At 36.6% G+C, this 25,561-nt stretch overlaps 2 long non-coding RNA genes across 4 annotated transcripts in view; one reads left to right on the forward strand and one right to left on the reverse strand.

Annotated features, from left to right (window-relative positions):
* Positions 1-213: 213 nt before the first annotated feature.
* Positions 214-25,561, reverse strand: part of LOC147655607 (uncharacterized) — a 39,331-nt gene continuing 13,983 nt past the window's right edge. Inside the window, exons 1-3 of one of the 3 annotated variants that reach the window (XR_015289301.1) lie at positions 9,614-9,716; positions 8,758-8,805; positions 214-6,455 (exon numbers count right to left, since the gene is read on the reverse strand). This is a non-coding gene — a long non-coding RNA (uncharacterized LOC147655607). Of the gene's footprint in view, positions 6,456-8,757; positions 8,806-9,127; positions 9,193-9,613; positions 9,717-25,561 lie in introns of those variants that run through there. The other 2 variants (XR_015289302.1, XR_015289303.1) reach the window with 2 other exon arrangements.
* LOC147655608 (uncharacterized) lies at positions 9,822-14,018 on the forward strand. Its single transcript, XR_015289305.1, has 2 exons — positions 9,822-9,983; positions 10,125-14,018. It is a non-coding gene; the product is annotated as an uncharacterized LOC147655608 (long non-coding RNA).

A 25,561-nucleotide genomic window follows, 5' to 3' on the forward strand; every position in this document is an offset into this window, starting at 1 on the left:
ATTAGCATGATACACCTAGTTTGACAAGCCTTTATATATTACCTATGGGATTGAAGCTTACTGCTATACATATGGAATGAGGTGACTGACAAAATTTGACCTCATTCTTGCATGGATTGGCAAACCTAATAATAAGAATTTCTCTTTTGTCATTGTGTATGCATTCCTCTGCATGGTTTGCAATTCACATATTTATATTAAAGCTTCCATATAGTCATTTTCATATAAGAATATTTATTTAACATTCAAATAGTTTGGATGATACTTACAATATTATTCTGGAAATTCATTTAATAAAAACAGTGTCTGTAGATATAACTTCATGACATTGACAATTAATTAATGTAAATTTTTCTCTGCAACATGAGGTGCCATACAAATAATTTTACAGAATCAAATTTTGAATAACTGGGGAATGGGAAGGGTGTTCTCTGTACCTCAATTTTCACATTTCTGAACGAGAAATAATAATGTTGAAACCGGCATGATACATGTTGCACAGCATACAGTGAAACTGACAGAAACATTTTTTTATCTTCTCTAATGGATTATGAAGCACTGGACTTTTTGCCAGAATATTTCCTTGTTACTTGTTCAGCTCAGAAAAATCCCTCATTATCCACCAAGCACGTCTTTATTAATTGTCAATAGGGAAATCATCAGCTAAGCTGAATATGAGGCATGGAAGTTAGAGTTCTGTAAAGTGTAGAAAACACTAAGATTTTAAAAAGTCCTACTCTTTTCACTGAAATTAAAATAAAAAGCTCATTCTCATTTGTAATAAGACTGGAATCTCTTGTGTTTAAGCCATGCAATGACAGTTTCAGTGAAAAAGGTTTGTAAGTTTGACTGACAGTTCAACAGACAGAAACCCTTGAAGGTGGCACAGCCAGCTATTGTAGGATTGATGTTGCAACATGACTTGAATAAATGGAATTGAAGAACAAAAAAATAACAAAAAAGTCACTTTGTTCAGCTTTCTTCAACTTTGATCAGCTCATCATTTCCAGTCCAACCTGCCACAAATAGCACAAAACCAAAACTCTGAAAGCTTGCTTCCTGTAAGAAGCTCAGTCATTGCAGCTCCTCTGGCTGCTAATAAGTGTTTCTCTTGTAAACACTCCCATTTTATATGATTTGTTGTAATACTTGAGAAAGTAGTTCACCTGAGATATACAGAGACAAAAATATTTTCCAGGTTAAAAATTGTAATTGTAATTGGCAGCTGCTGCTGCATCTTCAGGGCAGTGATGGAGTGAGGGATACAAAGACTCTCTACATTAAGAGGTGCACAACATTATCCTTCTGCAATTTAACTGGTAAGGGTTGTGATAGAAAAAAAATCTTAATATCTGTAATGCTTTAGTGGTTGAACTCCACTCTGTTGTAAACTTTCTAGGAAATATGAAATATAAATAATGGATTGTAATTGAGATCAAGTTATGCCACAGCTAGGATGTTCAGATAAGAGTTAGCTAGCATGAATGTTGGCTGTACTTCCTGTTGTAGCCACTACTTCAAGAGATATGCAGAATTTCAGTAATCTGTTTTGATCTGGTAAGATTCCTATCACTGGAGAAAAGAATAAGTTACTTAATACACTTTAACTCCTACTTCCTGGTATTGCTAATAGAAGGATATTCAAAGCATTCTTTATTTGGGTGGCAGTAATAAATTGGTGATCAATCTGTAATGAAAAATTTTGATGTCTTAGTCTTCTTTTGTCCTAGAGGATTTCCCTGGAAGATGTCTGAGTTCCAGTTCATACACAAAGGACTTTGTTATTACAAGGAAGAAACATCTGTTCATGTCCACTACATAAAGAATGGGTGAATTTGTTTTCAGCTACTTTTCTCTTCTGGTAACAGTTTGGGTTCCACCTGTATGCTATATTACTCCTGAATTTCATTAGATAAAGGCCACCTCTTCCTAGATCAGTCACTACAAAATTGTATCTCTACTGGGTATTTCTGGAAAATAGGCTTCCAGCTCTACAGTCCCTAAAGAAAACAATATAGCATAAAACCTTGGATGGATGTTACAAGATCTCGCCCTCTTAACATCATGAACATAGCTTATATTACATTGGCACTACAACTGTTGTCTGAATCACAAAGTTGCAGAATTCCAAGTGAATGGAGTCTGTGTGAAGAAGTTTTCGAAAATTCATAGAAATGCTTCTCTTTGTCCTTTCTGTTCTGATATATTTGGGAAATCCTTATGTTTCCATCTCTGTGCATAGAAAAAAAACATCTTGATAGATAATTTGGATAATATTTCAAAGCATTAAATTCTCTTTAGCTCTTGTAGACTTTCTCTCCATTGTATTGACTAAAAAAATTAAAAACAAAGATTCCTTACAATCACAAAATTATTTGGTGCATTGTGGATAAGCAAGGTATCTTAGAAAAAATATCAGTTCAGCTTATTGAAGTTAAGTGAGTGTACCTCTTTCCCACTGTAGCTATGAAATAATAAAACATTCTAAAAACGAGCAAGGTGGATACACAAGCATTCACTAAGTTCATGTCTCCTTGAATTTAATGGTTGGTTTAAGCTTCTCTCTTTCACAGCATTCAAAACAAAACACACTAAGATATCAGTATTAGGTTTTCACTATCCATTCAATAACTTGTTTCCTCCTTTCCTCAGATTTTATAACAACCTGGTAGGTATTATTTCAGAAAAAGTAACCTATTGTATTGTCACTGGATTCCTCCTCAACAGACTTTCATTTATGAACACATAGGATGAATATGTGCTTATTTTCAGAGGTGAGGATGACCAGTCCATGGTATGTGCTACAACCTTTTGCACCTAGAGTTGACAGGCAGTAGGAACCAGATAGTCCAGGGGAGAGGGAAAGCCAAGTTTTGAGAGACAGCAGAGCAGGAGATGCAGCACCCCCAAAGATTAAGGCCATAGTCCTATGCCACACAAGGGAAAAGAGCAGCTCCAGTGGTTTGATTAAGTGGACTGTTCAGATCAGGCTAACTTATATCCAGAAGGATGGTCCAAGACCAAGCTGGAAAGTCAAGTCCACAGGTCAGGAAGAGTGAGATACACAGGTGACCACAGGCACAGGCAAAGTACTATCACAGCTCTGGCAAAGAGAAGGCTAAGCATCTCGGCCTAAAGAACATTTCTCATGCAAAGAAGAGTGGGATTCTAAAAAGGCTTCTCACAGCCTTTTCCATCCAAGTTGTTTTCTCTGCACTCCAGCCCTCATTTCCACAGCTGCACCAGATCAGAGCTGGCCTTGAGCACAGCCAAACCCCAGAGGGAAAGCAAAGCAAACTCAGAACTCTGACACATATTTAGCAATGTTAATTTTTGCAACTGTGTGCTATACCTGGTGTGAACAGTTACTACCAGCTTTCATAAATTGAATAAATTAATAATGTGTAGAATTAATTTTATCTCCAGCATGCAGATGAAGTTGGTCTCTGAAAAAGAAATCCTAAACTCAACAGTAATTTGACCTTAATGAATGAGGCCAGGATTTCAGACACAGAATTGAAATTAGTTTCCAAAGATCATAGAAGGGTCTTAAAGTCCCTCTTTTATGTATGGAAGGAGTTCTCATGACAGTTAATAGGCTTGCATTGCCTTTATTTTTTGCTTATATTAAGAACTTAGTTTACATTTATAGCAAAAACAAGGATAAAAATAACAATCTATTTACCTAAGGCTTCCAATTTAATTTGAAAACTGTGCTTGCTTCTAAAGTACATCCTTTGTAACACAATGTATTTTTCACCTTCTTGCGCTTCATTAGACGCAGCATGTAGAATGTACCAACTGATCCCTTGTTCTGGTTTTGGCTGGGGTAGGGTTAAATTCCTTCACAATACCTGGCATGGGCCATGCTTTGGATTTGTACTGAAAGCACTACTGACAACTCAGAGATTTTTTTCTTATTGATGAGTGGCACTTGCACAGAGCCAAGGCCTTTTCTGTTCCTTACCCCACCACACCAGTGATGATAGTGGGGGTGCAGACATAGTTAGAAGAGGACCAAGCTGGACAGCTGACTTCATCTGACCAAAGGGAGTTTCCATGTAGTGTCATGCTCAGTATATAAAGCTGGGGGGAGAAGAAGAAAGGGGAGCATGACATTCATGATGATGTCATTTTGTCTTCCTAAGTCAGTGTTACAAGTGATAGAGCCTTGCTTTCCTGGGGATGGCTGAACACCAGCCTGCCCGGAAGTGGTGAATGAATGCCTTGTTCTGCTTTGTTGAGTGCACAGCTTTTACTTTCCCAATTAAGCTGTCTTTATCTCAGTCCATGAGCTTGTTTATTCTTTTCTGATTCTCTCCCTCATCCCACAAGGGGACAGTGAGCAAACAGCTGTGGGGATTAGTTGCTGGCTGAGGTTTAACCATAACAGCATAAACCCAAAGATCCCACAAAGTCTGGATTAAAATAGGAAGCCTTACATGTTCCTATGCTTTGTCACATTTCAAATTCTGTATGGAAATAAGAAAGCTATGCTGTATGCTAATAAAATTTTATAATACTCATGTAATTACACAACTATGCATGTTATTAATTTCATTTTTGTTCAATTTTATAAATTCTCCCAGTGCTACTTTTTTATATCTCTCTGTTTTGAAATACGGATTTTAGTTACAGACATATGAAAGCAGATTTGAAATCTCCAGAAGGAATAGATTACAGACTGCTTTGATTGCAAGTAAAAACAGGCAAGATGTAGAATTATAGATTTGCAAAACCAGATTTGCCCTTTGCCTTTCTGTCTTGCATTATGTTCAGATACACATATATCCACATGTGTATATATTCACATACATGTCAAATACTGGGATTTTTTTTTAATAGGACTGAAAATTGTCCTTAATTATGTCAGTAAGAAAAAAGTCACAGTATGATCAATAATCTTAATCCAGGTAAACATCCAGTTTCATGGGACTACATCTAAAAGAACTTCTGCTTAAACTGACTCTCATTGTGTGTCTAGTTTTAATTCAGGTAAGACCCAGCACGATTTTTTTCAAAAGCTTAGGAGTTTTTGACAATGTTTTTCTCTCTTTATTGTCAGCAGCTTTACTCTTGTATTTTATTTAGTGTTTAGTAATTTATTCTCAGAATTGCTCTAGAACTTGCCTCTTGTGCATTTTCAGTTCTTTCACAGAATGATAGAATGGTTTGTATTGGCAGGGACAGCTTCCACTAAACAAGGTTGCTTAAAGTTCCTGCAACCTTACTTTGAATACTTCTGTGTACACAACTTCTCTGGGCAACCTCTTCCAGTGACTCACCAACCTCACCTTTCTTCCCTTTATCTTACATAAAAGTACTCTTTTTAAGATTAAAATCTGATATAAATCTGCCTTTTTTCTGTTTGTTTGAAACCATTGTCCCATCAGTCTTGGTCAAAAGTCTTTTTCCACCTTTCTTATAAGCTCCCTTTATTTATGGGCAGGTCCTGTAACTTCTCCCCAGAGCCTTCTCTTCTCCAGGTCAAAAACCCCCAGTTCTCTGTCTTCCCATGCAGGCAAAATGTTCCAGCCCTCTGATCATTTTTGCAGCCTTCCTCTGGATCTGTTTTAAGAGGTCTATATCTTTCGTGGTCCAAGGACTTAGGAGCTGGATGTACCACTCCAGGTGGGGTCTCACAACAATGAAATAGAAGCACAGAACCAGCTCCCTTGACCTGCAGGACATATTTATCTTTATTCAGTGAAGAAAACAATTGGCTTTCTGAACTGAGTGCACAGTGTTGGCTCATGTCCAGTTTTTCATCCACCAGCACCTTCAAGCCGTTTTCCAAAGGGCTGCTCAGAATCCCTTCATGCCTCAGACTATACCAGTGTTGGGGATTATTCTGCCCCAGGTTCAGGGCCTTGCACTTGGACTTGTTGAATTTAATGAGATTTTCATGGATCCTTCCTTCAGGCATATCAGGTTCAGCACTCAGCTGGGTGTCACATGCAAAGTTGCTGAAGTTGTACTCAATCCTACAGTCTGCGTAACTGATCCATCATACCCTTGTGGGACACCACTCAGAAGGGACTTACATTCTGAATGGTGAAGGCTCAAAATTAAGTGTTAAAAAGCTGTTCTGTATGGTTCTCACATTTCTTGTTGGTCTTGATGTCATAGGCTGTTGTGTAAACTGATGCAACAGGTGTGCTCAGGATTTGTGACCTGTGTACCCATAATTACTGAGATAACCAGAGCCAATAATTTACTTTAATTATTCTCTACCTTTATGGGTATCCATAGTCCCATCGGGCTAGGAACTGACCCTGCATTTAAAGGCTTTTATGGAGGTTTGTTGTTGTTTTATGGTTTGTTGTGCTTTTGTTTTGGGTTTTTGTTTGTTTGTTTATTTATTTTTAATTTATAGATGGCATATTTTTTTCTGTGTTCTGGGACATAAGACACTTCCATGTTTTCTTCAGCTCTGCTTTCCTCTCTATTTTATCCTATTAAAAAATAAGGCAAAATGTTATTTAGAAATGGAGTACTCTAAGATGATGAAAATGAAAGAATAAAGATAAGCAAATCTGTAAAGGACCTCAATGAAATCACTAAGAAACAACTGAAGAAACTGAATTTTCTAGCACACAGATCAAACAGGGTAAGAAACCTTTATAAGAAGAAAATAAAGCTAATATTAAGCAAATATTTATCTAGCCATATAGTGTAACATTATTATTAAAATTTAATGTTGAAAATGAAATTTGCTGTACTATGTTCTTGCTGACTTTTTTGGTCATGTGACAGAAATTCAGCAGCTCTCCATGGTGCTCACCTTCAACCTTCCCACCAAAACAGAATGAAAAGAATGAGATTCTAATATCATTAAGGGAATGGAGAAGGTTATAAAGGGAAAATGATAAAAGACAGCCAGCTGTCTACACTGCAAATTAGAATCACCTCACAACCAGGTCAGGACACAGCAGCACTTAAATTCTTTACAGTTCATGTTTGCAGTATTGACAAATCGTAATTGTAATGAAATACTATTTGGTCCCTGGTGTTGAATGTTTCTGTAATGACTACAGTGATTTGAGCTAACTAACCATATAATTCACTTTCTTGGTTGAGACTAAAAAGTTAAAAGTGAAAGAAATTGAAGAGAGTTGGAAAAGAAGGTAAGTATAGGTTGGATGCAAACAGAGATGTTGAAAAGTCCTTTTAAACTTTTCTTCCCATAATGTGTGTCATTTTAGCATCAGATTGTTATCCAAAAGTACATTTAAAACTGCAATGCAAACTCAAAATGCCACATGGCTGATGACACTAGTACCTCTTGAAAACGTTCATTAATATTAATTTTATTAATAGGCACTTGTTTTTCTTTATATAGTCACTATAAGATTACTTGGATCACTGAAAAAATGTGTGTCTTGTCAATTGACTCTTGAACATTTATCTGTACTCTGGCGTTTTGAACTCAGGAGGTTTTCTTAATAGTCATCAGTATGATGCGCAAACAGAAATGCTGGAAAAATTATTCAGGAGCATAATTCACATGTTAACAGAATCATAAAAGGTAGTAAAATTAAGCAATTTTATAAGATGGTAGTATAAGTTTTTACATGTTCAGAACTTCATTAACATACTTAAACAAAAAACTATTCCCTGTATAATTGCAGTCAGGTTAATGGGATAGGTGTGGGATGTACTACCAGGAAATGGTAGGTTGTAGTCTAATCTTCCACCGATTTATTAAAGGCTTGAAAAAATTAATTTTTCACATCATGCCATAATCTTATCTAGAGCAACAATGTACTTTTTTTGGCCCATTGCCTCCAAATAGCCTGCTTAAGATGAAAATATATTTTTGGTCAATCAATGTCAAGTGCAATCATCAAACACCTTACAGCCCGATTGGATCTTTGTGGTGCTAGTAACAATTTGCAACGCATAGTTCTAACTATCTCAGCCAAACAGAGCTGAAATAAAAAGAAACCTAATGCTTTAAAACGCACATAATTACTTTACTACCTTTAAAATAAAAATATTTCTAAGGTGCTTGAAATCTATTATTACTTTGAGAAACCATTAGAGTATTTTTAGATTATGAAATTTAGCATGTGATATTTATAGCACAGGAAAAGTTAGAATAGGGTCAATGTATATTTAGCTCTTTGCAGATCAGATACTACAAATTTCCATCAGGAAGTAGTGTGCAAGAACAGCAGTGAAAATAAACAGGCAAAACTTAATGTTTCCATGAAAATATCACTCTTTGTTTCCTGGCCCTGTGCAACAGCTGAATTAATATAGAAAATAATACCATTTACAGCATAATTTTCTTATACTGACTTTTGTTATAAATAGTAACTTTATATGAACAGTTAAAAAATTAAATTTTTTTTTTAATCCAGAAAATTTCCATGATGAAGGTGAATTCTGTGTCTCAATGAGGAAGCCAATTATTTATGAAAATATCCTTCTCGGTTCAAAAATTCATTGTTTAATATTTTCAAAGTTTTGTTCCATATTCAAACTTGCTGAATTTATATTACTTCAGATGAAAAAGCTGAAAAAAATGTTTTGCTGTTCATGGTTTTTCTTCCCTTTATTACTTTTTAAATTATTTTTATTTTCTACTCCCCTTTGGAAGAAAGAAGGCTGAATGAGAAATGTAGAAAACAAAGGAAAACTCAAAACTGAGAAAGAACTCTTCCTTTGTACTCACTCACAAAGAAACAACTAATCCAAAAACAAACAGAAAGGGCAAGAGGAGGCAGCCTTAATCACAGAACTGTGAATTACCTGACACTACTGATTATTTTTTCCAATGTTCCACCTCAGCAAAATATTCTGAAACAATTAAAAAAAAAGGGTTAGTCTATGACAATGATAAAGGGTCCCAGAAGTGTTATTTATTTTTTAAAATTAACAATTCTTCTCAAAACAAATATAAAATCCATACCACATTTTTTGCTTCCATATAACTTTTCTGTTAAGACCCTTCTTGCCTGGCTTCTTACTTGCCCTTTCTAGTCATAAAAAGTGAAGGTACATTTTCAAGAAAAACAAAACCAGGAAAACAGTATGTTGCCGCATCACAATGAAAGTTTTAAAAAAACTATTCATTTAAAAAATAAGTTTTCAGAGAAAATTTTCAACTGTATTCTCTGACCTGTGGAAGCAAATAGAAAGTTGTCAGAGGAGTTTGGATTGTCATTTTTCAGGGCAGAGATCATCTGAGAAAAGAAAAATTATCCCACAATAAAATAATTAGTAAAAGTAAAAATGAGACCTAGAGTAACATAAATAACTGATTATATGACTCGATCTTCTCGAGTGTGGCCCGGCTAGCTCAGTGACGAGGTTTCTCTTCACTCGAGTTTCGAGCCAGCATATGTTTGTGAGATTCACTGATTTTCTTCAAGAATTCAAGTCTATAGAGCGAGTAAAGAAATCAGGGGGGGACTCTCTCTCTGGTTTGCATTCCACAGTTGATTTCTGTGAAGGGGAATCCAAAGGACGAGAGACAAAGGATTTGGGGTCTGGGAGGTCTCTTTTAACAGGGTTTCTCGGAGGGAGGGAACATCAGAGAAAGAACCAATTATTTTTCTCAGTTAGTACATCTTACGAACTTTCTACAAATCAAGGTTACACACACCAAGATAAGAAATAACAGACACCAACTTCTTCCAATGCCCACAAAGGTGTAGGAGTATTCTCCACAGAGGGGCAGGGGGGGAGAGAGGGGGGGCTTGGTTTCCTGGCAACCCAGGGGGGAAAGAAAGGGAAGGCAAGGTAAGCCTGGCCTCTCAGCTTCCATAGCTCAGAGGCATTCTGGGACAGGAAAAACAGAGTTACAAACTTCCGTGTTGGAAAGAAGGGTTCTCTTCTCCCAACCCCGTGCTTTCCTGGGCTAAAGAAACTTCAAGCAGCTGGAAATGCCAGCGGGGTCTTCTCTTTACTCTATCCGGCCTCTCGCCGTGGGGCTGAGGAGAGAAACTTCAGTAACCGTGGTAACCTGACGCCAGGTAAACAATTAGGAGAAAGAGAAGCTGGGGGGGAATCACAACTAAAAAAGGAGAAAAGATATATTTCAAGCTATCAGCTACAACAATTATAGATGTCAATAAAATAATTATAAATAAAATTAATTATACATTTTTATACAGGAGGCACCGAAGAAAAAGTAGTCAAATAAAGAAGAATAAGAAGGCTGAGGCAAGGGGAAATAAAATGGCAGCAAAATTACCAAAGAATTGAAAACGAAAAATTAATTTCCCAAGACTAAAAATATGTGACCTCGTTCTCTAAATAGCAAGACCAAGCCTGGAGTTTTGAAACATGGGAAAGCGCAGAGATGCAGGGAAGAAAAAAAAAAAAAAAAAAAGGACTAATAAACCACCAAAACCACTGGTTCAGAGCTGTAGCACTTTTCTTCATATTTTGCACATACAGTATCACTAAAATGAAAAATATCTCCCCATGACAGGATTTGAACAATATCCATGGCGTTCTTATCACTGCTGATAAGAGTATGAATGAGTTTTCTCACATAGCTCTTGAAAGTACTCTTTGGACTGTATATTTACTATGAGAATGATATTATACTCAGGAACATTGATTTATGACACTAGTCTCACAGCTCTTATAGCCAGGTATAAAGTCCTGACAGAAAGAGCCATATAAATTTTCCTTTAAAGATAGGTTATAATCTGTATACTTCTTGGTAATACTTAATCTAAATTTAGAAAGGTGCTATATAGTTCTGTGAAATTTAATGGATTTACACCCCAGCAGCTGAATAAAAAATAAACACTAGGATTTCCTTTGCTTACTAACTTTTACACATAAAGAAGTTTCAGATTATTGTGAAAACAATTAACTTTGTGTATTATTCCTCCTGCTCTCATATTTTCTCTGGAGGAGCAAGACACTCATTTATTGAATTTTGGAGGTTCACAGTGAAGAAAAGAACTATGTTGTCAAGAAAAATAGTATGTTGTGTAGTTCAGGTTGGTCCACACTTGACATAGCAACAGTGGCTTGGATTTCCCAGGGATCTTCTGTATGCATATACAGAAGAAGTGTGTTTTTCTCTACCTTGTTCTCACCCTATGATTACAATCTTTACCCTTTGAAGGCATTAGAGTAAAATAGCAGAAATAGAGCAGTTTCTCCTCAACTCCTCAGAGAAAGTCCGAAAAAAGAGATGTATTTTGTGTGGCAGTCAACATTTGGAATATTTGATAACAATCTGGATTCAGGTGTAGGATGAATCCTTTTAGACTGTTTTTGCTCTTTAACCTATACAAACTTGGAAAAACGTAAAAGAGTAATACTGAATGAGAACTAATCCACAGAGGAGATTGAGAACAAGCTGGCATTATATTCTCTCTTTGGGTCATCCCCCTTAAATTCTCTTGTGATCTGTAAAACAACATTTACATTGTGAACTTACACATTATGACCAATGACATGATTTTACTTTTTATTGATGAATTCTTTTAAACTAAAACCCAGGCAAGTTTCAGAGTCACAAAAGAGTTATGAAAGTGTATGAATTCTGAAGATTCAAAATGAAGAAAGATTTTGAATCCAACATTACAATGATATTTTTTACTTATTTTAGCTATAACTTGATGTGTGGGGCAGCCGGAATAATTTCTGAATGCCTGTGATGGCACTGCTGTATTATTTCTTGCATGCCACTACCTGTCTAACAGGAAGATTTTTAGATGAAAACAGGCTTGGCACAGAGCTAGGTTCTCTGCTCTCTTTTATTTTTTAGTGTATATGTCCTATAGATGTCTTCCTTACTGCCTCCACAGGAAAATATTTATGGTGGTTAAGCAAAATCCAATTCTAAGTCTTTACTATATGCTAGTACTTGGTATAGCTAAGAACTGTTACAGAGACCCTCACATTTCCCTGCTAGCTGGGAATAGTCTGTATATGGATCATGCAGCTGTTTAAATAGCCCACTGTGTGGGCAGAAGTGTGTGAAAGTTACATAAAAGAAGTCAAGCACTGAATTATGTCCGAAATTTGTTTCAGCTTACCTAAGTGACCAGTTGGGCACAGCAGAGCTGGCAGTGACTGACTCACAGTGTTCCTTGTTGAAACAATTTCAGTCATGTTGAAATTTAGAACTGGCTGTTATCTTCTCTCAGAGAAGATCACAAATTTGCTGAGATTCACTTTGAGAGACTTTAAAAGTTTTCAGATTAACTGTGTTTTCTTTCCTACCTTGTTTCTCTGCCCTGCCTCCTCTCATTTCATTTTCCTGACTTCCAGATCAGGCAATCTTGCAACATCATGAATCTTGTTAGAAATAAGTGAACATATTTCAGCTGCAGCTCCAGCACAGAACAAAATGTATGGCTACTGACTTGTCACTGAATCAGGCAGAAAAAGTAGAACGCTGATGAAGCAATTAAAAATCTGCTGCAAGTGCTGTTGAGAGTCCACACACTTCTAGTAGCTCAGTAAAGCACTGTCTGTCACATCTATTTCAGCCATTTCTAACATTTTTATTATTACATGAGATTTCAGATAGGTGGAAGTGAATGGGCAGGTAGAAACCAATGATCTCCCCTGTCATCAATCTGTCTCTTTCTCATCTGATACAACACAACTGGAGCAATATACAATAAAATATCCATGTACTTGCTTCCAAAATTTATCTTAAAGTGGGAAAGAAAGGTTCCTCCTGCCTTACACATAATCTTGGTATAACCTTATGGCTAAATATTTGCCCACTGTTTTGGTGGTTTTTGAATGGTAAAAATTAAGCTAAGAATACAAACTTGACTTGACTTATAAAAATGAACTCTGGATAAAAATGAAGACTTTAGTAAGCTTATTTCCAAGCAGCATCAAGAGCAAAATCTCAAGTATGGTGTCACAGATATTGTGCAAACAGCATAAGAGGCACTTTGATTTCCTTTTTTTTTTTTTTAAATGATGAAGATGTCACTGAAAATTAACAAGAGACTTATGCTTGTATGTAACAGCTTGAATACCTCTGTAACTTCAGCATGCCTGAAAAGCTAATTTTCCAGCTTCAGCAATAAGTTGAAAATGTCCTTGAATGGTAGAAGCAATAAATCTCCAACACAGATCACTTGAATTTTTATAAGATTGGCTTTGAGAGCACCATGATGTTGTTCAGCTTTCCTAAAGAAACAGGTGCAGAAATACTTTTGGATTGTTCCTTTTGTTTACTTCCTTTTGTAATATTGTGATGCTGTTGTAGCTAGCTTGTGTGAAGTACCTGAAGAGCCTGCAAGTTGTAGTTCAGTGTTTCCATAGAGTTTTTCGCACTGAAGTTATATCCTGATGTCAATATCTTTCTATCATACAGGTTAAAAACATGGCTACCAACATAGCAGATGGGTAAAAATGTGCAAATGTGAATTTCAGGCATTTTTCTGTGCTTTCTGAAGCACACAGGCTCGATGAAAAAGGCTGCAGCCATCAACTAATCTCAGCCATCACAGAATGTAATGTGAGTCTTTTCTCTCTGTAGACCTTTTTTACTTTTTTATAACAGGTTTTTCTGGTCTTCACTCTTGTAACAGGACTCAGGGTAGCACATTCTCAAAGTTCCTCTAGGTTGTGTGATTTTTCTTACTATGAGTTAAAAAGAGATGTACACTTATTACAATCAAGCTTCAAAGACTTCCTCTCTATCCCTCCACTCTCAAAAAAAAATGTTCTTAAAACATTCTTAAAACAGGTCTTTCATACTCATGTGGGAGTTTATTGAAACAATGAAGTTGCACTTCTGTTTTCCTATTAGATATACAGGTGTTTTTCACAAGAAGGCCAAGGCTGTGAAAAATTTTTGGCCTCATGAATGAAACTAGAAGCATGCTGTCAGTCTTCCAGGCTAAGATAATATGCTTCTAGAACAAAAGTGATGCTCCCAGAGCAGTGTATCTTTGTCAGATAAAGAAAAAATAAGTCTCTTCTTTTTCTCTACAGAGAGAAATCTATAATACTTCATCTATAATACTTCATCTAATGGATGATAGTCTATCATCATGAGGTACAGACAAAAATATATGTAGTAAAATAGCTGGTGTCTGGGCAGTGTTGATTTGTCAAATACTCTCTTATGATCTTTCTTATCAAAGCAAAGGGCTTTTAGAGTTAACAACACTAAGATAAAATGACAAGAAATGCCATCTTAGGGTGATATAAGCATGTTTCAACTCAGTGCCCTTAATGAAAATACCAATAATAGACATTAAAAGTAAATGTCTTTGATCAAAGAGTAAGAAAACAGGATTATAGATTTATTCTTCCATAAACAGCACTACTCTGTCGATATTTTGGAATTTGTGGTTAACTATACATTGCATTATGTAGTATAAAAGTACCACGCAATCTTTTTCAAGATGAATGAAGTTTGATTCTGTTGTGGCTTTAGCTCCTATTCTGCAGTAAATGCAGCACTGGGAGACAGAAGCTAAGCTTTTAATGGGTAAAATTTAGGGAATTCAGGAATGTTTTTAGCTCAGTATCCAGAGAAGTACAGCCGCTGAAATCTGTGATATGATTATTTATGGTGTTAACAGAGTGCTTGTATCCTTAACAATTCCAAGCATATGCCTGAAGTCATTACATACACTGAAAGAAATCATCTGACATGTAAGATCAGAATTGTCCCATATTGCCGCAAGAAAAATGTTCTGCTTTTTTTGGGTCTGGTGAAAAATATCCCTACTCCTTTATGTAAATCTTTACCATTTCACAGAAAAAAATAGTCTTGATGAGTTCTAAATACTAACCAGTTAATGCCACCATTTTACTAGAGATTGTGCTGCAGCCAGTTTACAGAACAAACCCATAAAGGTTTTACAACCTAGTGCAGGACTGAGATTGTTTCAGCAGGAAAATCAAACCTTTGTGTATTCTAGAGCATATTTTGTCTTCCCTTAAAACAAATCACTACTTCAAAATGATTTTTTTTCAGTTGAGTAGTATTTATTTTTCCAAGAAAGCTGACCAATAAATAGACCAATAATTTTAGCTTATTAATTCAGTGTTGTAAACTTGTGGGGCTTTGAATAAGTAAATAAATGCCATCTCCCCCTCCAACACTGGGTAGGAAATCCTATTGAACTCTATGTCTTGAAACACAGAATGGAAAGGAAGGTTTCTGTAGCAAGAAACAGACAAAAAAAAGTAGAAACTCCACATTTTCATGTGGTTCTAAAGAAGACTTTTTTCAGTAAGGGGTCTACAACTGTATTGTATTTCTCAACTGGACATATGCACCAGTTAGGGGAGAGCCAAATGTCTGTCATAGCATAGGATTTTTCTGCATGGTGGAAGAAGGCATGATCTTTATGTCCTTAATGTTTTTACCATTACTTGGGTTCTCTCTTCAAATTTAATCCCTTACTATGCTTTTGTTTCCTTAATAACACTTGTTCTCATAACCAAACACTGAGCTTCCCCTTTGCTTACTATAAAAACTGATCCTTTAGCAAAATCAATCAGTTGATATTGCTTGTTGCCTTTCTTCACCAAATTAAAGGTATCTGATTACAATCATTTCACTTTTTCTATTAGAATAAAGAAGTGTCTTCAGTTGATCCATTGCAGTTTCTTTGGCAGCTATTAGAATTCCTGGTAGTTCCCAATCCATGTCACAAAAAAAGACTAATTTTTTTTTTATACCTGCCTGAACTTACACCTCCCTAACAGTGACAGATGGGTTAAATATTCAGAGTTATTATTTCATCCCAGACAATGTACAGCTCAGTTTCATTCATCTAATGTGAAAACAAATCCTTTATCTGATTCTTGGAATATATGTCAGCATGTATCAGGTGTTTTTATTGGTATACTGTGGGTATTTATTTGACAGGATTTAAGACTGTCAGTTTTCTCAAGCTGAGTGTCATATCATTTTATGAAACTTGTGACTATTACAGGTAGAAGTTAATTTCTTTTAGATCTGGTAAGCAGCTATCTAGTTTAATCTGAATTCAGTCATAAGGTTAATGTGCCCTTTGAAATTTGAAGTTTCAAAAGGTAACTTTTGATCCTTCTCGTCTTTAGATTTTGCAACACACTGAGAGATATTACCAGTATGTCCACACCAAGTGGAACAATTGAAACGGTTTTATTTCAGACAATTTTTACTTCAGATTTTATTTCAGGTTACAATTTCTCTCGCCTTCTGCCTCTCTTTCCTTCAATCCTTCTATAATCAATGCAATCTGTGGAAGTTTCCATGATAAAAACTAAGGCATTTTATTTATTTCTTCCGTGTAGCATTTGGGGTTTTTCTCTAGTTCTTCTTCATCCTTTAATTCCATAAGTTAGACCAGGTATCAAAATGTAACTCAGCATCAGGAATATGATACCATCAGACAAGTGGGTCTATGCCATGTGTACCCAATTCCATTAGCATTTGTGTTGAGGTGCATGTCAATTTGCCCTACACTGAGGATTACCTCTGACAATAGCAGATTTTAAATATCTCTTTTAAAAGCCAATGCATAAGTAGTTCCTATGTTGAACAAGACCCTCTGCAGACATCAGTGGCTTGTAAGTGGCTTCTACAATTAAGTCCAAATCTATCAAAATTTATCTGTACATGCTGGCATGTGGCCTGATTAGTCTCTAAAAAAATACACCAAAATTATGATAATGCATGCATGGTTTACTGCTGGCATACTGAAAATATAAATTTTGCTTTTTATCCTAGTGGATACTTCTTCTATTTTTGGTTTTTCTGGTTGCTTTTGTCCTATTCTCTACAATCTTTTTTGGAACCTGATAATTCTCCTTGAAGGTCTTTCAGAGTTTAGGAATTTCTGTGGTTGTCCAGATCTAATAAATTTCTTTTAAGATCATTTTGGCATTGGAATTAGACTTTTGCCTTGTTCTTTCTGTAAGGTGTTATAGGGTCTCTTGGGAAAGGGAAGATAAAAGAGAAAGTGTGTAAAAGAATTTCCAGTCAAACAGTCAGTGTTACAGTCAAAATCTCTTGATAAATTCCCTTTTTTTTCCTTTTTTGTTTCTTCCACTAACAAGCTGACAATAGTGGCAATTCATCACACTTAAGAACGAAAGCAATAATCTGTCCTTTTCTGTTTCTCTATCAACTTCTATCAGATCAAGTCTCCTAGGACCCTTCCCACCAAAGAACAGAACCACTTATGCACTCTTCTTCTGCAGAGAAACTTATTTAAATCAGGCAGCTGAGAATTACGGCTCTGGTCGGAGAGCCAACGTACATGCCTAACTTTCTTGTAAACTCAAACCATTATTTTGGATTCTTTGAAAGATCCCATATACCCCCTTATTGTGTCAGCAATACACCTAGTTATTTAGTGATTTCTATCAAATCACACAATCAGTTTTTACTTTCAATATGTTGCTTGATGTTCATGTTCTTGATAGTAATTTATATTGACTATGTATTGATAATTTTATCAACAGATTCCCAAAGAATGGGAAAAGCCTAGTTATGTCTTTCTGGCCATCTGTTTAAATAAGATGGATTGGTCTCCAAACTCCCATGCCCAATACTCTTCTTCTTTATCTCTATTTACAAAGTTAACATTTAGCTTCCCAGAGGTTGTGAGCTCATGCATGATCTTAGTATCTATTTCCCCATTTCCATACCTTCTTACTTCCACATAAATGTTGAGCTTCATTCAGACTATAATGATGCTTTAAAACCTTTTGTCTTTTTAAAAATACATTATATAGTCTTTACTGACCCTGCAAAAGACTCAGGTTTTCTTCTGAGTTTCTTGTTTTAGCAGAGCTTTTCAGCTGTGCATTATAGCTATGCTTGATAGCTTATATCTTTTACGAGTACTACTTCCATCAAAATCTAAAGAACTTTACCTTTCAGACCAAGATTAATGTAATTACCTTTGTTTATATCTTAAATTATAACAATTAGAAAAATAATTCAAAACCATATGATTGTAATCATTCTCACACCAAAACTCATAAACCAGTGGACTTTTACTGTGCCTGTGTTTTATGTTCATATCTGTAGGGCACAGGCTGTTCTCTCCTTGAAGTGACAAAGGTGAATTCCTTTAAACTGTGCTCATTTCAAGTTTCTTATCCACAGGCTCCTGAATGCTTTCAAAGAGAATGACTTCTAAAGGTAATAGAGGTTCCACAGGCTGAACAATAGCTCAAATCTGTTTTGACATGAGTGAAGGGATTATGGTCTCAGCAAGCTTTTCCTTCTCATTCACTAGCTTGACCCTTCCCAGCTTCAAGTTTCTATTTGACCTTCAATGACAAGGCTTACTGATTTGAGAGAGGCATCAACTGCTCTGGATTAACATGTGCACAATGACACTCATAAACATAATGTGTAGGAAGGCATAAAGTTCATTGCTGTTTTCAGCACCCTCTTTTTTCCTGTTTCAAGCACTAGTTCCTTCTATCAGTCCTCAAAGGGAGGATTTATCCTTCCAAAACAGTTCATACATTGCATTATGTAATTTACCAGACTGTCTGCAAAAGGGTAGCCTTATATTTATATAACAAAGACCTTGATAGAAAAGGTCAGAGGCTCCACCTGAAGCAGGTAAGGGATTTTAATACATGGCAGAAAGTTCCGGAGAGAAGATTGCAGGCTTGATCAGGCCTTCTCTGGAAATGACTACAATAACTAAAATTTCTTGGTGCTATCTTTTAATATGTCAGCTATGTCTGTGCCTTATTAATGTCTCATTCTTACTAAGTTTCCACTAACATAAAATAACAAGACATTACATGCACTAGACTATTCCCTCTACACAGAGGCACATGTACTAGCATATTTCATCTTAATATAGTCAAGTCTTCTGAGCAGTAGCAAAACCTTTGCTGAATAGTAGACATGGTTACCAGAAATCACTGTTTCTTCTTTTCCCAGCTCTTGGCAATATCAGTCATTCCAGTCAGCAGAGGAGATACTGTAAACAATAAGGACAATCAAGCAAACAAATTCTAGTGTTGATTAAGAGCCTTACAGGCATGTAGTGAGACACAGCCTGAGTGCAAGCCTTCCAGATTCTCTGGTTCTTCCACAAGGAATGACTATAAATTACACTTTAAAGATTCACTGAGAGAAATAGAAAGACTAACCAGAGATTGCTTACCTCTGGTTCTGGTCCTGTTTTGAAGCTCCTCATTTTTGCTGTAAGGCCAGTTTTATAAATTCATTAGTTGTGAAGGTTTTTGTTTTGTTTTGGTTTTTTAATTTGTTTTGTTTTGTTTTGGTTTGGTTTGGTTATTTTGTGGGTTTTTTCATAATCTTATGTTGTGTCCTCTGTGTCACATCTCCTAGAAAAGTGGTCTCAGTCAGCACTGTTTACTATCATATATGCAATGTGTCACAACACATGGCTCATGGGAGAGCAATAACGAGCATCTAGTCCTTTTAAATAGAAGCCTGGCTGCCAAGCATGAGCGCTTGAGTAAGAGATATTTCCTTCACTGAGGGAGCCTTTCTGGGCATCCATTACCAAGCTGATGTCTAAGTTAATATGCAGTTATTAGAGCTGCCTGGAAATTTGGAAATGGAAAATATGGCTGCATGTCTAGTTTTCATATCAAAACATAATAAAATGTAAAATTTGGCTGCTTCTGTGAAGTAAAAAATCCACTGCTCATCAGCTCAGATTGCTAGAATGCCTCTCCAAATATCCCTAGAGGACGTGCGAGTGGATGATGTATGTCTTACCCTTTTTCTCATTTTTCCACACAAAGGGAACAAAAACTCTTTCCCCTCAGGAATTTTTGATCACCAGACTTCATAGAACTGTCATTCTTTTAAAGAAAGCTGTATTTTCTTTTTGCTGAACTCGGTTGCTAATAATGCATAAACAAAGTATTTTTAGGAAATAAGCAATCTCACTCCTATATTTTCCACACTGTAGAAGGAATTATCACAGAATTATAGTGATTTGGGTTGGAAAGGATCTTAAAGATCATCTAGTTCCAGTCCCCTGACATGAGCAGGGAGACCTTCACTAGACCAGGCTGCTCAAAGCCCCATCCAACTTGGCCTTGAATACTTCCAGGGATGAGGCATCCACAGATTCTCTGGGCATTCTTTTCCAATGCCTCAGCACTTGCACAGTAAAGAATTTCTTCCTAATATCTAATCTCAGCCTACTCTCTCTCAGTTTGACACTTTTATCCCTTGTCCTGTCACTACATACCCCTCTAAAAAGTCCCAGTCAGGATCTCTTGTAGGCATCCCTGGAGTTCTCTCCAGACTAAACAATCCCGATTCTCTCAGCCTGTCTTCACAGGAGAAGTGCTTCAGGTCTCTGATCTCTTGGTGGCTCTACTCTGGACTTGCTCCAGCAGGTCCACTTCTATCTTGGATGGTCCAAAGATGGATGCAGCACTCCAGCTGGGGCCTCATGAAAGTGGAGTAGAAGTGGAGAACCACGTCCCTCAACATGCTGGTCACACTTCTTGTGATGCCGCCTGGGATATGGTTGGCATATATTGTATTTGCTTCCAAAACAGTTTATAATTTTATATTTCCATGTAATTTTCCACTGAATCCCAAAGGTTTGGCATACATGTAGGTCAGAATTTAGTCTGTCTTCATCAACAAACAATTTAAGAGAATGTTTGAGGAAATGTCTTGAACTACTGCATAATGTGGTTGCAAGCAAGGAGAAGTAGAAAAGAGAAGGCATGTGGATTATATCTCCAAATAGTAAATTAATCCTGTTCAGGAACAGTCCCTGTCACTGATGCCACCAGCATGGAACAGTCTTTTCTATGAGATTATAACTTCTTGTGTCATTAAAAAAATCAGCCTTGATCAATTTGAAAACTAGTTGACACAGATCTTGACAGAACATATTCCACAGGCTTTAGAGAATGTTTGGAAGTACAATTGTCTAGTACAAAGTGCCTGTTCTGCCATGTTCTGCTATTACCTGCTGTTATCACACCTTTTTTTTAAGAAACAGCCTGCCCCTGCCCTTCCTCTTCCAATCAGATAAAAGGAAAAAGTATGCTCAGTATAATTATGAACTGGAGCCAGTTGCCCCAACAGACTGTACAATGTCCAGCTCTGAAGGCTTCCAAAGCTCAACTGGTCAAAAATTCTAAACACTCTGATCAGAGCTGTATGTTGAACCTGTTTTGAGCAGGAGGCTGGACTAAATGACTTCACATTACCTCTTTTGTGGGGTATTTTCACAGTCTACCCTTGGCAAATGGCGTGGATAACAGCATCTGCTGTGGGTAAGAACATGAAACTATTTAATGCATGTCAACACATGCATGTGTGCATGCATGTTTCCAGTTGGGCTGAGTATGCCCAACTGGAAAATATTTGCCCACAACACAATGTACTAAATTGAAAGATAACTATTAGATCTAAAATCATCATGTAAAAGGGAAAGACATAAATTACCTGGAAATACATAACCAAGGAATTATACAAGGACATTTTGAAATGAATCAGCATTAAAAAAAGTATGAAAGGAGCATGGCAAATTGTAACATGTGAGTAGAGATCTTGGAGTAGACACAGCAGTAGTAAAAACCTGTTTTGGTGCTGCTAGGGGTTACTGCACTGGCTTCACAGTTCTTCCAGAAGAGCAGTCTGGTCAGATGCCATAAGCTGGTTCCTTCTGATCAGGGTTACCAGCATGGATTGCTGTGAGCAGAGCCCCACACCCTGCAGGATGCACTTGAGATCATGGGTGTCACCTCATGAGATGCAGAGAGCATACAAGGGTCCCACAGGGTGAGAGCACCCACAACTCTTGAAGGATGCAGGTACAAGTAGGGAAGTCTGTAGTCCCAGACAGAGCAGGGGGTACTTGTAATGCACAAGTGCTGTTAAGAGGGTAGGGTGTGTTTGTACCACTGTGCATATGTTTGCAATTAGAACTACTTGGGATTAGTTATAGATACATATTTAGAATTTTGTATGGATTTACTAACATTTTAGCTTTATCTGCAGTATTAGCAATATTCAACCTGCAGGTACAGCTCATTGATTGCCGGTTAATTACATGTCATTAGTAAACTAGTAAACTATTTCAAAATAGTTTAATAGTTAAACTATTTCTTGGTTTAAACTATGCAGAATGAATAGTCTGTCTCCGTGACACCTTCCAACATGAATGATTATGTGATTTTATCCTGTAATAACATTTTAATTGTCAAAATGTGCTTGGGGTTTCTTTGGTAAGGCAGTAGTTAGCACAGGCCAAATTCATGTCCAAAAACATTTCTGTGGGCGCTTGAATTCACCAGTATAGAAGTAGGTAGTTACTTGCTATATGCACCTGGCATTATGCCCTAGGACTCACATCCACATTTCAAGGGTAGTAGATTTTCTGGACCTGGATTCTGTATATATTTATGAGTGCTGTACTCAGTGGTGAGTTTGGGGTTTTTGGTTTCTTGTTTTGTTTTGGGGTGGTTTCTTGGTTTTGTTTTGGGTTGGGGGGTTGTTAGTTTGTTTTGTTTTGTTGTTTTTTTTATGGGGTTGGTTGTTGTAGCAGTCCAGGCCCAGATCAGATGACCAGGTGCTACCTCGGGATGTCAGGGCAAAGGTCCCTTAGCAGGAGAGATAAAATGAGGATCTAGTGACCCAAAACAAAAGCACTTTAATAAGGAGAAAATAGCAAACCACAGCAACAACCAAGAATGTGAACAAGATATGGGGTGCACTAAAAAGGTGAGGACCCGGGGGTTAGAGTAATTTATATAAACTAAAGTAGGGGCAGAGTCTGATGGAAGGGCACCAACCAGGAGTGAAGATTAGGAATTTGCAAATAATTGTGACAAACGTAAACCAGTAACAGCAGGGGAAACAAAAAACTTTCTAGCAACATTAACATAATAAACTCCCAGGGGCCAATGCAGGTAATATTTTACTCTCCATGACTATTTTTCCCACAACCTTAAGTCAAAGCCTTTGTCTACCCCAACAGTTTGTTTGTTTGTTTGTGGGGTTTTTGGCTTTTTTTCAGTAAGCACAAACCTGCTCCAAGTGTCAAATATGGGGAACAATCTGACCTCTTAAATCTTCCTGGATATTTAATCCAGTTTACTTAGTGCTTAGATTGTACAATCTTTTATGTTTTGGAATAACTGGACAGGCTCAAGGGAACAAAGGCAGAATTGCAGCCCCACAGAACTTGGCCCTTTCTTAAAAATTCTTGGACAAGTCCACCATTATTCCTTAAGTAATCTTGCTACTGTGTTTCTCCCTCATGTTTTTAAAATGCAATCCAGCCTTTAGCATAAAGTCAAACTGAGATTATGCTTTCACCCCGTCATGAGCATATGCATGTCTTTTGGTTGTAAGAGCAGATATATCAGATATGTTCTTGAGCTGAAGATGCCCACTCCTCCATAACTACTCCTCTGCTCATTTGTCTTTACATGGGAAAAAGAGAAGTGTTGTGTTAAAGTCTGAATGCACAAAGCTCAATCTCCAGATCACATTGCTTTTCAAACATCTTGTCTGTATATAGACTGCACCACTTCTCATCTTTATATAGACTGCAGGAGGCTATATTTCAGACCTGTCAGCAGAGACAGGAATCATAGCCAACACAAGAAAAGGTTTAAATTCCTGGAAGTACTGGATGTTGCAGGAGCCAAAAGATTAATGGAGAAATGAGAAGATTAAGTAATGGACTTCTTGGAAAATAGAGATGAAAATTTGGGTCAGGGTAAAGACACAAAAGTAAAATGACACAAGCATTTAAGAAAGAAATTGCCCTGTTCTCCTGTATAAAGGGAGCACATCCTTACACTGACAAGGTCTCCACAAGCCCTTATAGGTAGTTTTCCTACCTTTCTTTCTTGTGTTTTTCTTCTCTTTCTTCTCTTTGACCTTTTGTCATCTTACACCACCTGAGCATACTAAGCAAATGTTCAGTAATCCCCATTGAAAAGATGTAAAGTCTCTAAGAGAACAAGTCACTGAAAAAGATTGGCTGAAGCAGAAACATGACTTATTTTAGTATCATTGGTACATTTGTCAGCTAGAAAAACAGTAAAGGAGATAATCTGATTAGATCTAGTACTTAAGAAATTGTATGCACTAGAAGAAAAAAATCTTGTCTTGCACCAGGGACCATGGGAATATTTAGTAAATATGGAGAGCCAAACAATAGCTTTGTACTGCATTAACTCCCAAATCTTTAACCCACTGAGACTTCTGGAAAGCCTCTGGACAGTATCACTGCAAGGTAAAGAACATGAAGTGGACTGATGAAGCCAAAATAAAGTAGAAAATAAGGAGAAAACTCGAGACAATTGTTTAATACTTGCTTCAGGATTCTGAGTAATGTTTTGCAATATCAGTGCAATCAGAATGTAATAAAGGTCATGCAAGATAGGCAGGAACAATCTGTTTCTGTATCATAGTGTACAAGTATAAAAGTCCGAATGGTTGTTACTTTGTCATTTGTATCTGAAAAAAGGAATGAAACTACAATGCAAGATATGTGAAAAATTCAAGAACTGCTTCCTACTGAAAACTGGTTTGAGTTAACCTTTATTTTTCCTGCCTCAAAAGGGTTTACTTTTCATATTCCATCCCTGAAATTTCCTCCTTTTTATTCTAAAATGTCTTTATAATTCTGAATATAGATGCTTTTAGTTCCAGCAGATATTTCTCTAATAAGCTTCAGTGGGTATGGCTTATGTGTCCTTGGTGGGACATAGTTATCTGGTTACATTTCTAAAATTTATTTTTTAAATGACAGGTTGCCTGCCTATACTGATAGATCAGTGAAATACTTTTTCTTATCAACTTGTCCATCAAAACTGAATAAGTGCTCCTGGAATTAAAGCCTTCAGGGAAACAGTTCTTGTGGTGAATGTACCATAAAATCTAATTCTGCTCTGGGACTAAAAAAAAACCTGAATTTTTCTTCTAATGTAATTTTTAAAAAGTGCACCAGAAGAAATTTCATCAATAAAGCACAGTTTCGATTTAAACAATATCATTTTGCAAAGATGACTGCTGATAGGGAAAAATCCAGACTATTTCCTCATAGATTCAATTTATTAATGTGGAATGCTATTAGCAGCTATTTCACTGCATCAGAAAAATCCACAGGGATCTTATACAATGCATGGATATCATCAAATCTGACTCCTCTACAAGGAAAAAAAAAACCCTTTAGAAGTGTTTTGTTGAACTCCTCCCAAAATTGTGGAGTCTCCACAGAGGGTAATTTAAAATTTAATGTATTGTTTTCATTTTTACATTCTTGAAGGAGTATTTTTTAATAACAAGGAATGACCAGTTTTGGTTTAATCATCTAAATAGAGCAGAGACAGCAGTTCTGACTGTGCTAAAATATTAGTCAGTGAAAAGTCTTTTATTTTTACAGGATTCTGTTTATGTATAAAACATCTAATAATGAAAAAAGAATTCTGTATCTGGCCCTGCACAACTGATTGATTTATGTACCTCTAAAAATAGAGGAAAGGCTCTAGCTGCTTTATATGTGTAGGAACATCACTCATTTCAATCACTGCATTGTCACCTTTAAAGACAAGTTTGTTGTGCTTTCACTTTTATTGTTAAAATTACTGGCATCAGGGGAAGAAAAACATTTTA

Source organism: Cyanistes caeruleus, chromosome 1 (assembly GCF_971803275.1).
Source record: "Cyanistes caeruleus chromosome 1, bCyaCae1.hap1.1, whole genome shotgun sequence".
In the NCBI taxonomy this organism is placed as follows: Eukaryota; Metazoa; Chordata; class Aves; order Passeriformes; family Paridae; genus Cyanistes; species Cyanistes caeruleus.